This window comes from Cynocephalus volans, chromosome 15 (genome assembly GCF_027409185.1).
Source record: "Cynocephalus volans isolate mCynVol1 chromosome 15, mCynVol1.pri, whole genome shotgun sequence".
NCBI classification, from domain to species: domain Eukaryota; kingdom Metazoa; phylum Chordata; class Mammalia; order Dermoptera; family Cynocephalidae; genus Cynocephalus; species Cynocephalus volans.
The window spans coordinates 86,258,535-86,272,601 of NC_084474.1; the positions used below are offsets into that span (position 1 = coordinate 86,258,535).

Below are 14,067 nucleotides of genomic sequence, written 5' to 3' on the forward strand. Positions count from 1 at the left end.
ACATAGCCCTGCCCAGGGCCTGCTGCCAGGGGCAAAGCCAAGAGACAGAGGGGGCTGTTATTAACCCATGTGCACTGGTGGCTTCCTTAGGGACAGATCAGGAAACCAAGGCACAGGGTTAAGGCACTTGCCCTTGGGTTCAAAGGCTCTGGGTCTGATTGAACCAGATCTGAGGCTGAGAGCTGATGCCAGCGGAGAGCTGGGTGATGGGTACTCCTCCAAGCGTCTCAGTGCGTGTGGTGATGGCAAGGAGTGTGTCTGTCTGATTCATGGTTCCAGACTCCATAGCTTGCGTGTATGTGCCTGCCTCTAGTTGGTCCTGAACCACCTAGGAAAAGATATTGGCTCCATTTTACACATGAAACAAAGGGAGACTTACAGAATGTAAGGGACTTGCCCAGGGTCCCACAATTAATAAGTGGCCAGGGTTGAAACTTAGATCTTTGATGCCAGATCCTACTCTTTCTTCCAGAGCTTTCCTAGTTAGGGGAAGCTGAGCATTTCCTACAGGCTGGAGCAACTGAAGGAGCCAAGCCAGCCTTTATTTCAGACTTTGGGCACAGCTGTACCTTTATTTGGGTACAGACTTTCAAGCTGCTATGCCTGGGAGGACAGGGTGTGGATGGAGAAGAGGAGAGCATTTTAGGGTAGCTGGAGTCTGAGTGAGGGGGAGGAGGAAAAAAGTTTGCAGGTGTGTCCCTGTACACTGGTGCCCGGTCATGTCCCCAGAGCAGTCGGTGCTGGGGAAGAGTGGAGGACAGACCGAGGGCTCGGCCAGAGGAGTCTCACAGCCAAGGAGCAGAAAGTCCAGATGGACTCAGACGGCAGGATGGAGGGAAGGCTCCCGGGAGTGGCACGGGGTACCTCTCCTCCATGCAATCTCTACCTCAGGAACCCAGACCCCATGCTTGCTACATGACTCACAAGCTCGAGAAGCATAGCCCTGGAGTTCTCGGGACATCCTTACAGCCCCCAGTGTGGGCTGAGAGATGAATGGTAACAGCCAAGCTCCACTCAGAACCCAGCGCCTTGCTTTATGGCCAAACTCCATGCATGGTCATCCTTCCCAAACTAATATACGAGGGGAATGCAGATCCAGAGTTCCAGTGGGATTTTAATGGAAAAAATGATTGCAAATGTTCATATGGAATAAAAAGTATGTGAGAGTTGCCAAGAAAACTTTGGGGAAGTAGAGTTGTGAGGGAGGACTCTGCTGTCAGATGTGACAGATTCCACAAAGGTTCTGTAAGGGAGGAGGGAGACGCCCGCCCAGGAAGAGATAACGTGGGAGCAGCTGGAGCGGTGAGCCCAGGCACACAGCCAGGTCCATCTGGGGATTTAACAGATGACGAAGGTGTGTTAGAGACATGACTTATTTTTTCGTCTCTTTATTCTTTCCTTCCTTTGGAATTTTTTGAGTGCCCCCCACATGCTAAGAGGAAGGGGCTACATTTAGTTAGTACCACCAAGGACTGTGCCAAATGCCATATCTGTATATATTTGGAAGACCTGCCTCAGTTCATCCAAAAAATACTCATTGACATTTAGTAAGCACCTCCTCAAATTCCCTTAACAATCCTATTAAGCAGATGTAATTTTCTCCCTCTGTAGATGCAAAAGCTGAAGGTCAGAGAGGATAAGTAATTTGCCTAAAGTCACACAGCTAGTAATCCACGGAGCTGGTATTTTAATTTAGTTCCAGCTCTTTACAATACAGTCTCCTGCCTCCCTGGTCCTCATGTAGAAATGAGAAGCACATGGTCCTTGCCCTGACAGAGCTTACAGGCTAATGAGGCAGGTGACAGGGGCAACACCTTCCAGAACAGAGAGGCTGAGATGCAGGCTCTGCCACTGGCTGTGCCCTTGACCACTCCGGGCCTTGCTTTCCTCATCTGCTAATGGCAACTACCAGCCTCATCCCCACGGGGATCCCGGCTGCTGCGTGTGAGCCTGTGACTGTCTGAGGGAACCTCCCAGAGTCCTGCAACTGGGTAAACAAATGCTGGGGTAAAGAATTCCTGGGTAAACATTAGGTCTGCGGTGATCTGTGTACAGGTCTACAGGTAAGACTCATGTCCCCTGTCCTGTGTCAATGCGTGTGGGACGTGCACGGCTGTGTGTGTGTGTGCACACGCACGTTTGAGCGTGCTGCGTCTGAGTGTATAAATCTTGCGTTTGTGTTCCACAAATTCACTCTTCATTCCTGGAGCCAACTGCAGAATAATGTGGACCCGATATGTGGCAAACTATCCCCTTTAGAAAAGACAGAGAACATAAACAATACGCCTTTTTTACACCTCCTGTTTATAGTTTGAGTCTGAACGAGCATTTCAAACCTCACCCAGGCCCCACGCCCACCAGCTCCCAGCTCGGGCGCCTCGTGCCCATGGCGTGTCCGGGAGGCTGGCATGGTCGGGCGCTGAGAGGCATTCCCCTCAGCGTGGCATTTGGCGAGGGAGCAGGCATGGGAGTCAGCCTCCGCCCACCCAGCTCCTTGGGAGACAAAACTCTGTCCGGTGGGCTGGGCTGCACCTCCTGGCTCTTTAGCAAACCCACCCATCTGTCCCCAGGTTGTAGAGAAGACCCCTGCTCCAGGCCAGCAGAGAAGCCCAATACCAGCAGGCTGCCTTTGGCTGTGCACAATCAGATCCCTGGGATTCCTCCCAGGAGCCTGCCATCTCGCTGAGCAGTGGGAAGGGATTGCCCCACGCACCGTGGGTGCCCATACAGGAGCAGGGAAGGCAGCAGTGGCCTGGGTCCAGGTGGGGATCTGGGAGGGGCTGGGAAGGTGCCAACCACAGCCCAGGAGGCAATGGCAGGTAGGAAGGGTCTCTGCAGTGTGGACGATAACAAGGCTATCGCTGACTAAGCCTGCCTGCTCTGGGCGCAGTGTCCTGAGCAGTGTACCTGTGCCCACTCACTGGAAACCTGCCCACACCGATGAGGCGGGCAGAGTCATAACTGTCGAGATAGACCAGCACTGTCCAATCAGTGGCCACTTCTAGTCCCTGCTGAGATGTGCTGTATAGTGAAATACACACCGGATTTCAAAGACTTTGTATGAAGACGAGAGTGAAATAGTCTCATTAATAATTTTTATATTGACTCCATTTTGAAATGATAATATTTTCAATATATATTGGGTTAAACAAAATACAAGGTACTTCAAAAAGTTCATGAAAAGATTCATATTGTCTTTTAGTTCTATTTTTCCTTGAGATTTTTGAAGTACCCCCATAAGTTATTAAACTACATTTTACCTGTTTCTTATTACTGTTTAATGTGCCTACTAGGAAATGTAAAATTCTGTCCATGCTTCGCATTACATTTTACTAGACAAGTGTTGGCCAGAAAGACACAGGTTGACCCGATAATAGATGAGAAGGGGAAAATGCCAGGGGTTCTAACCCAGCGCCTCTGTGCACAGGCTGTGAAGCCTCGGACATGTAACCCAGCCTTGCTGAGCCGCATCCTGTCCTCAAAAAGTGATATATTCATACTGGCTTCTGGGTGGTTGGGAAGATTGAAGAATGACATACAGATAAAGCACCTGAAGTCCCTGGCACACCCAAGGGATCCGACTTCCTGTTGCACTAATAGAGGTGGGGAGTCCCGGCTTGAGTGGAACCAGCTGCAGACAAAGTCCCAAGTCCCGGCTCAGTCCCACGTGGGTGGAAGGAGGGGCGGACGAATTGGTGGGCTGTCGTGGCTGGGGGCATCCTCTAAAGGTTCTGGGATTTCCACATCCTCACCAGCTTCCCCAGCACATTTGGAGAGGAGTCAATGAACACATTTGGATTATTGTGTGGGAGAAGGAAATACTGATGATGGAGATGATGATGATGCCTGTAGGTGTCTTGCATCTTACAAACCTGAATCAGGGTGACAGCCTCCCCTGACATGACTGTGAGTTTTCAGAGCCTGTCCACTTACTCATTTCATGGGCCCTGATAGTCCCTAGTATGTGCCAGCCACTTCCAATGCCTAGCAGTGTGGTGATGAATGGGCCACTCCATCCTTACCATGGAAGATGGCTTACACGTTGGAGACAGAGTTTTACGCTAGCAGAGAGGAATGTGTTGGTGGAGAGGGAAGCTCAGAGGGCTACAGGAGGCAGTGCAAAACACACCATCTGGGGCCTGCACCTGAATTGCCAGGAAGAGCCCGGGCACCTGCACACTAGCTAGCGCCTGGATGATTCTTATGCACACTTGATCTCAAAAACCAGTGGATCAGATCGACCCCAGTCTCTCCTGCAGCTCAGACCTTCCATTAATTGGCCAACCCTCCTCCTCCTACTCCTCTCTATGAAATAAGAGAGAGGTGGAGGCGGGGAAATGGAGATGGAATCAGAGGAGAAGAAACTGGGCCTCTCAAAACTTGAAAAGTGGACATTCCAAGGGATGTGATAAAATCCGGGCCCGCCCACCCCAAGTCGCCAATCTGGGGGCAAGTCTAGGCTTGGGCTTCGGTTGTACATCTGCTGAACCTCAGGGAGAAGTGAGAAGAAATAGGAGCCCATGACCAAAGGAGAGGAAGGGAGGGGTTCCCTCCTGCCCCTCCTGGGATCCTGCGTTGAATCTGGGAGTGGAGAGAAGGGATGTGTCCTCTGAACTTGCCCAGGGCTGGGGTGCTGAGGGTAGAGAAATATTCTGAGACAGCAGGGACCTGTAACTTGGCCACTGAGGCAAAAGAGTAGACTCCCTGCATAGCTGAAAGACCAGGGGGTATAGCTCATTGCTGTGTGACTTTAGGCAAGCCACTTGCCCTCTCTGTGCTTGTTTCCTTGTCTTGAAATGAGGAGGTTGGACTTGACCCCTAAGCTTGCTTCCAGCTGGGGTCACCATTCAGTCCTAGAGTGTACTCATCCCTTCACTGGGTGGATCCATTGTTTAACTGGCAGCAGGGCTCCTGTGCAACACTTTTCTCTGGGGAGCTCACACTGCTGCCTCTCTAGGAAGGGTATCATGGGCCTTTGTAGCCAAAAAGGTGTGTCCCATGCTCTGGGATGTCCCTTTAGACATGCTCACTTTCTCTCTCAAGGTGTCCAAATGTGCTGTCCTCTCAGCCCACATCTCCTTTGTTAACCCACAAAGTGTACCCCTGGTCTGTGCCCACAGCATCCTCATCAAACTGAAGACCATGCTAGCAGCTTCCTCTCCTCGGGGCCCCACCGTCTCAGCGATTTCCCCGCCAGGGCCTTCACCTCCCCTCCCTGCGCAAGCCTGTGTCTCTAGCCTCACCCTTTGGCACTGCCTCCTTCCACCTTCTTTTCTACTCCATAAGCCGTTCTCCCAGAGACTCATGTGTTCCAGCCTCTGCGCACACCCCCATGCTGTTCCTTCTGCCTGCAATGCCTTTCTCAACATTCTCTGGTTGCTGAAATTGATGCCGTCTTAAATGGCAGCCTCCGGGAGGCTGCCTTTGGCCTCCCTCCAAGCAGAGCTGCCATCATGGGCTCCCACAGGTTCTTGTTCTCACCCGTGTGGAAGGAAACACGGCACCCAGCGGGAACGCTCTGCCTGCCTTGCTGCATGTGTGAGCCGCACTCCCTCCTGTGCAGCCAGACCCCCAGGCCTTTGCATGTGCTTTGCCCTCCACTGGCCTTGCCCATGCGTCCTCCCTTCTTGACGTGACATTGTCCCTACTCAGATCAGCTGTCCCATCTTTGCTGGCATATCACAGGTGCTCAAGGTGTAATTAATGAGTGAATAATCTAATAAAGCCAGAACCAAACTTGGCATGGGCTAGGTGGAATGTGTGTTCAGGAAATGGGGGAGGCAGGAGCGTGACAACCACTGATGTTGTGACACAGAAGCTTCATGCTGGGGAGTGGAAAGGAAAAGGTCTGGCAAGAGGGCCTGGGCCCAATTGCTAAGAGGACTGAAGGGCAGGCAGCAGCTTCTGGGCTTGGTTCCTGAGCCCAGAACTGGGAGTCGAGAGACCCAGTTCTCTACAGCCTCTGCTTGAAGCTCTGAGTCTCAATATCTTCATCTGCAAAGGGACAAGAGGACCTACTCTGCCTGTATTCTGTGTAGGACAGTGTGGTGGGTACAAGGAGGAGGCAGCATACAGCTTGGGACAGGAGTCAGCTCCACCACTGCCTCGCTCCAAGACCTTAAATCGCCTGGACCTCACTTTTCCATTTGTAAAATGCATGTCAAAGCCTGTCTCACAGAGCCCTTGTCACTAAGGGAGGACACAGGTTGGGTGCTGAGCATGGGTTGAGAGGGGACTTGGAGAAGCCACCAACAAGGCAGAGGATACCAAGAAGCTTTAGGATTAGGGGGTGTTGTCTTCAATGTCCTTTTGGGAGTTCATAGACAGCAGAGCTCAGCAGGTGCTGCACGGATTGGAGACGGCAGCTTCCTGTCCTACCTGCTGCCTCTGACCCCCCCAATGCACACACACATGCACACGCAAGCACACACACGCACATGCACGCACACATGTGCAAACACACGCACACACATGCACACGCACACACCAGTCGACTTCTCTAACTGTGTCTGCCCTGTACTTGAAGTGGCCAAGTCCTGGCACTTGCAAACTTCAGGTTTTAAATGATCAAAAGAGCCAGCCCTTGTAGGGCCCTTACTGTGTGCTGGGGACCATGCTAAGCTTTACCACACACATCTTCTTTAATCCTTACAAGAGCCTTGTGTGGTGGAAACTTTATCAATCTCATTCTACAGGGGAGGAAACTGAGGCACAGAGAGTTTTACTGATTCCATGCCATCCGAGCTGCAAAACTCCACAAGTCCCCCAGGCAGGGCTGGCGGGACCAGCTCCCAGGGGTGTCCTTGTGTGTCAGTCCTTACATTTGTCCAGTCTTCCCTACCTGAGCCAGGGATGCGATCCAGGGGGAGGACGGGAGTGGGTACATGCTCTGGGTGGTGGGGGAGGGGCAGACGTTATATGCGGCCCTGCTCAACAAACCACTGTCAGAGCTGGAAGACCTCATCCCAACCTGTCTAAGGCCACAAGTCTCAGGGTGGGGACTGGAGCCCGGGGCCTCTCACCTCCAGGGTATGGGCTCAGGAGCCTGGAACACTGTCCTCTCTGCTCTGCCGGGCAGATGCTGACTCCTCCTTGGCATGTGGGACAGGGCTTAGCTCAATGGAAAGCAACTCTTCCCCCTTGTCCGAGTTGGCTGTAGCTCCAGAACTGCCCCCATCTGTGGTCACCCCAGGGCCACTGTCCAGGCTGGGGACATGGAAGGCTCTCAGTTACTTCTGGCCGCTTGAATAAACTGGGAAGTGGGCAAGAGCAGAGCTCCTTAGAGGTTGTTGAAGGAGGATGGGTCCAAAATAACTGAGTGTGTAACTTTCTTGCTGTGTCTCAACCTTTGTGATCTCGGTTTCCCCATCTGTCAAATTGCAACCATCAGTGTTGACCTCACGGGGTTGTCACATGGCCTGGCTAACTTAGGAAAGACTCCCATCTTCTCCAGAGGAGGAAAGGGTCTTGGCCCCTGCCTGCCATCTCTGTGTCCTGGAGCTCCTAAGACCTAGAAACACTGGCCACTGGTCATCCCAGGCCACACCAGCTTGGACGCCCTCTCTGCCTTCCTCTGGTCAATTCTCACTCATTCTTTAAGTCTCGGTGCAAATGCCCCCTCCTCCAGGAAGCACTCCCTGACCCTATGCCCTGCCTTCCCCTCTCGGCTTGTTCTCACAGTGCTCACCGGACTATGCTGAGACCCCAGGTACTGTGGCGTGTGGCCCCTCAGTGTGATACCTTAAGAAATCAGAGCTTTGATTCCCAGAGTTGGGATTCAAGTCTCAACTCTGCTATTTGCTAGCAGTCTTGGGCAAATGATCTGACTTTTCTGTGACTCAGTTTACTTATGGGGAAGATGATGACAAAATCAGCCTGCCTCTTAGAGTTATCACCAGGATTAAATTAGTTATTTAAAATGTAGACTATCTTGTGTCCAAGAAACTATCTGATTAAAAAAAAAAAAAAAACAATCAGCACAATTTGCCTATGGACTGGGTATTAACTAGAGAAAATTACAAAATCGTAACTAGTTTTACTGGCATGATAATTGTACGCAGGTTACTTTTTAAAAAAATTCCTCATACTTTAGAGACACACTGAAGAATTTCAGGTAGACCACATGCTGTCTAGGATTTGCTAGATTTTCAGGAGCAAAGAGGCACGCACATGTGAGGGGCAACAGAAGAAAGAGATCGAGACAGTGCTGGCAATTATTAAGGCTGCTGATAGATATGGGGGGTTATTCTATTATTCTCCCTGCTTTTCATGTGTGCTCTTCTTACAATTCTGTAAAAATGTAAAAACCATTTGTGGCCCTTACGGACACGCAAGATCTGATGCGCTGGGGGCTGTCGTTTCCGACCTGTCACATTCCTGCGCGTTCTCTGAGCCTTGGTCCTCAGCACTTAGCACTATACTTGGACTTTAGTAGATACTTTACATACGCTTGACAAATGAATAAATGAACGAACCAACAAACAAACGAGGGCTCATTATTTGGGAAGAAATCTGGCCTCTCGTGCCTTCTATGCTCTCTGTAGAAAGTCAACGTCCCCCCGCAGAAGCTCACGAGGCTGCATGTTTATAAACCAGTTGGTAAGAAATCTCAAAAAACCATCTCTGTCCCATGCCATGCAGACTGGCCACGCTGAATCAGCTGCAGCCCCCTCCACTCCCTAGAGAGGCTCCGGGCAGTGCTGGGGACATGGGGCAGGTCCTTCCAACACTCAGCCCAGATGACTTCAGGGGTTTGTCTATAGGAGCTTTCCAAGAAGGGGCCTAAGCAGAACCACTCTTCCAGGCACCACCCAAAGGAAAGCCCCCACCAGGGATGGGGTACAGGTGCCTGGGGGTACACTCCTAGGAGGTGCCGGGAAAATAGGTGTTCACAGCTCACCTGTGGCTGACCCAGTCAGTTGCACCCGAAATGTGAGAACAGTGTGGAGGAGAGGGCAGGTAGGTTGAGGTGATTTCCGAGCTCTGCACACACACAACCCCACCTGTGTTCTCCCACTCTTCCCAGGACGTCTTCTTTCAGTAAAGCAGTGAATAGAAACTACTTCCAGAAGGGGTAACCTTTTACTAAAAGCCCCCAGGGTTGGCCCGGCTGGCTCAGGCCATTTCTGCCTCAACCCTGCCCCCTGGTGGAGGATCTAAGTGCGGCCGTCCAAATGCAGAGAAGCCAGGACCTCTGACTACCTGTGAGGTTCGTTGAGAGCTTGCCAGGGGGTGCCACGCACACCGCTGGGCACAGGAGACAGGAAAGAGAAACTCGTCACCGGAAAGCACCACAAGAGGCTCCTCTCTCCTCTTCTGGGGGCCTTTGGCAACTTGGGCTCTACTCCATTACAATCCTCCCTGCAGATGAAGACATCTGAGCACCAGGGGCAGAGGAGATGTTTGCTGCATATGTGTGATAGGCAGCTGGAGGAATGAATGAATGAGGGAGGAATGCAGCATGAGGTTGCAAGTAAGGGCTCTGGAGGGACACTCTGGGGTATACGCCACTACTCAGCTGGCAAAACTTGAGCAAGTTACTTAAGCTCTCTAAGCCTCAGTTTCCACATCTGTGAAATGGGAATAATACTGGTAACTGCTCATTAGGGCTGCTGGAGTATGTTTTTATCACCACCATTTTACAAGTGGGAAAACAAGCTCAGAGAGGGTGAGCACAGCCCCAGGTCCCTGAGCTGGGAATGGCCGGCTGGGGACGCAGTGGAGGTGCTGTCAGATAGGGTCTCCTGGCTGCAGATGCCAGGCCCTTTCCACCCATCCTGTGCCATGTTCACCAATGAACCGCACACACACTTAGAACAGAGGGAGGTCCATCTCCTTCATCAAATGGGACGTTGTGGGTCCCCTGGGTGGTCCATACCACCACAGCCATCATCCTATTTTCTGTCCCCATGGAATCACCAAGCATTTTTGTAAAAATAAAGTAAAACTGATGTGCAAAGGTCAAATTATAGACTTACATGTTCCCAGGTTCATGTTCAGAGAGCTGAAGCACACTATAAAAACCATAGTTACTTCTCACCTTTAAACATCATCTCAAAAATACATATGCAGCTTCTCCTACAGAGGCTTTATTTTTTTTTCCTTCCCAGTTTTAATCAGCTTAAGTTTGTCAAAAAATATATAACTAAAGGGATCGATTCATCGCTTTAACCTGCCTGCTGATTACTCTCTTTGTCCAGAGGGGTTTGAGTGAGTATATGACACTTAGGGGTCTTACCACAGTGAGCTACTCTTCTTTTTCCTCCTGTTTTTCAGTCATTCTGAGAAAACATTAAATGTAGAATACATCATTTTCAATGAACTACACAACACCTGCTTACAAAGCAGTGTGTCACCCTGAGGAATCTTGGACTGATGTATGCTCTGCAGGTCTGCATGGATGTGACTGTGGAAGATGGTTTAGGCTGTCAGTGTGGCTAATACATATAAGTGCTGGTTAAACAAAAGTCAAGTGTTAAAGACGGAAGACCGTGTAGAGTCACTGCACGTTTCCCATCCCCCTGCCCAATATTCCAAGGCAGTGGATCTCAGTCCAGTAAGAATTACTTAGGGTTGCAGATCAAATTACAGATTCTGAGCCCCAGCTGAGGAGAACTGAGGCTGAATATTCAATGTGGGATCCAAGAATCTGTATTTTAACACGTTCTAAAGGCTGGTGGTTCTCAAACTTCTGCTGCATTCAGAACCACCTGGAAAAATCCCAATGCCCAGGCTCCTCTCCAAGCCGCTTAAGTCAAGATCTCTGGGGACAATGGCCAGGCATCAGTGTTTACTGAAACTCCAGAGTGGCCCTAACATGCAGTAAAGTTTGGGACCCACAGTGGAGGTGATTCTGTCTGAGATTCGCTGAGCTGGTAGTTAGGAGGGGTCACAAGGAAGGAAGGGCACGGCGAGGAGGAGTCTGAGTGGGTCGCGCGGCCTGTGAGCTCAGAGGCTGCAGAAGGAGGAACCAGGCAGAACCAGGCTGTGACTGAGCGAACCCTGGGCATCATGCCTGGGGACACATCTTGGAGTCGCACCACCTTCTTGTTTTCCCTATAAACATGGGGTGTCTGCAGAGAGTCTAATTCCAGAAGCACATCATAAAAGACTTTTATGTGAACAGTTTGGAAGTGCCATGGCTGTTTATTCCTTTCTCTGGCCTTTCCTAGACAATGTTCTGCTGTTCCGCTTGCTTTGTGATTCCCCCTCCCGCCCTTTTTTCTTCTTACTTTCTGCTGTTAGAAAGAATGATGTATGCCCCACTTGGCAGTGTGTTTGCAAAGATCAGTTTCTCCATCTGCAGAATAGGCATAGTTGCTCCAGCCTGGGTAGCTCATGGTGGATAAAAGCACAGCAGTCAGAGATGTCTGGGGAAGGGGACAGAGCAGGAGACAGGCTCCTGCCTGTGGCTGAGAAAATCAGGGACTGGCTCTAATCCCCAAGGAAAAATGAGAGCCTGGTTAGAACTTACAGGAATCCCTAGGGCCCAGGCAAGTATCCTGGGGTTCAAGGAAGAGCCCCAGCCCCCAAAACGAATGTACTGTTTCTATGGTGTGGCCACAAAGAGGTTGCTCCAAATCTTTGTATTTCGCCAATTACCTCACTCCCAGGCCACTCGTGCTTAATCTTTGTGCTTTATGGGTTTTGCCTAAATACCTATTGCTTAAACAGGAATGGGTTTATGGTTTTTATCTTAAAGACAATGGTCAAAAAAGTCAAACTCTTGTTGTCCACCAAAGTCTATAGGAACACAGTCCTCCCTGTGGAGTGATCACAGGAGGCTGAAGAGTTCGGGGCTCAAGAGCTTTGGGTAGAGCAGACCTGGGTTCCATCCCTGACTACCTGTGTGGCCTTCTACAAGTCACTTAACCTCTCTGAGCCTCCATTCATCAGCCCTCTGGGGATAATGAGCAGGCCTGCCTTGTGATTTGCGGGGGGCTTACATGAGACAGTGTATACAAAGCCCTCCATATATAATCGATAAACATTAGCTATATTTTATAGGTGATTATAGGGACCTTTGTGTTTGTGCACAAGTGAACAGGCAGATGGCAGTGATTTCTGCCTTGACGGGTCAACAGTTCAGTCAAGGAAACGTACATTAACTCATTCAATTGACAGGTGCTATTGACACCTACTATGTGCCAGGCCTCGGGAGGCCTGAAGCCCCTCACAACCACCCGCCCTGCGATTGTCCAGCTGCTTCTCGATCTCCTCCACTGACGGTGCTCTCACTACCTCTCAGCCAGTTTCTTCCATTAGAAAATTTTCCTTCATGCACAATAGTGGGAAAAACATTAACCCAAGCAGATCTGGGTTCAAATCCAAGTTCTGTCACTATCTAGGTGCTGGCCGTGGGCAAGTCACTTTACTGATCTGTCAGATGGGAGTAATGATGCCAGCCACCATGGGGAAGACAGAATAGGATCAGCCAGAGTGATCTGGGCCTAGCCAAGACTGGCTCAGGTGGTCGTCAGAGTACTAGTTTGCAATGGACCACTGAGCAGGAAGAGCAGTAGCCCTGATCTCACTGCCAGTCACGTGGGAGGTGAGCCGTGGGAGGAAGTCCATTTTACAGAGGAGAAAACTGAGGCTCAGAAGTGAACTTCTGGAGTTACATAAGAAGTGACCACGGCTAGATTTGACATAGTGCAGTGTTTCTAAAACACAAATCTGTCACTGTTTTTCCTGTTAAAATCCTTCAACAAATCGTTTCAGCAGACCCCAGCCCAAAACCATGCATTCGAGGCCTTCCTCAATCTATGCTGCCTGAGGAACCCCCTGTCACCCACTCTGCCCTGCGCCCTCCCCTGGGTCAAGCCAAGCCCCTCCCCATACCCTGGGCGCTCGTACACGCTCCCAGCTCAGCGCCTTCGCACCTGCTGCCCCTGGCACTTTGGGTTCTCTCCCCTCCTGGCTCACTGCTTCTTTCCTACTCCTCCTTCAGGATCCACTACCAGGTCCCCTCCCTTGTGAAGCCCTGGCACACAGCTCGCTCCTTCCTCTGTGCACCCACAGGCAGGTCCGTTTTGTTTCTCTGCTGTTTCCCCAGCGCCTGGCCCAGTGCCTGGCACAAAATAAGAGCCGATAAGAGATGTGCTGAAAGAATGAATGAAAGAGAATGAATGAGTGAGTGGACGCCATTGTTACAGCATTTGCTGGCCTCATTAGGGGGCGAGCTAGTGAGGGAATAGCTCATCCCAGGCACCTCTGCTTCCTTCCAGCCTAGCACAAAGTCTGGCACATAGTAGGTGTTCAATGAGCATTTGTTGATAGAGTGGGGGAAAGAGTCAATGTATATGTCCCCAGCTAACCTGTCAACCTTCCAGGATAGAAACCATGTGCCAACCATCTGTCCTCCTGTGTGCACACGGGCAAGGAGGGGATGGGTTGATTATCAGCAGTCTGGACATACTAGTGACCTGTAGTCCCATGCCCTTGGTGTCCATACTGAACAAGGCAGCCAGGACTCAGAGGGTCACACACCAAACCCAGGAGTTCTCAGGCCCTGGGGTCTGAGGTTTTTCCCACTGCACAGCTACTGTTAAGGACCTTCTCCCCAGACTGCATCTAGGAGTTTTCCCACCACTAGATGGTGCCCACAGCAAAGGCTCGGCTTAGCGGATGCCCAGAGCCCATCCCACCACTGCCCCAGGGATCTCATAGCAGCTTCCCCGTCCAAGGGATGCCTTCTCTGTGGTTTTCCCTAACCAGTGGCATGCACTGGGTCCCCCAAGCAGGTACTTGGAAAGGAAATTTCCTTCTGGGGATTTTCAACTTAGAACAGAGACAGGAGGATAGATAGTAGAGTGGGGTAGCCACCAGGTTACAGCCCATTCCAACTCAGCTCAGAGTGTGCAGATCCCCAGCTCTGTGCTAGGCACTGTGGGGAAGGGCGAGATGCACAACCACACTAGCACAAGGAGGAGTCATGCTTTTGAGTGTCTGCCATGTTCCAGGCTCTATCCAGTGCTTCCACATATACAGCGCCCCTTCACCCTCTCAACAGCACCAGAGGTGGGTATTCTTGTGCCCATATCACAGATGGGAATGCTGAGGCTCAGA

At 50.9% G+C, this 14,067-nt stretch overlaps 1 protein-coding gene across 1 annotated transcript in view; it reads left to right on the forward strand.

Moving 5' to 3' along the window:
- CCN4 (cellular communication network factor 4) overlaps positions 1–14,067 on the forward strand; it is a 74,925-nt gene that overhangs the window by 46,605 nt on the left and 14,253 nt on the right. The window lies entirely within an intron of this gene.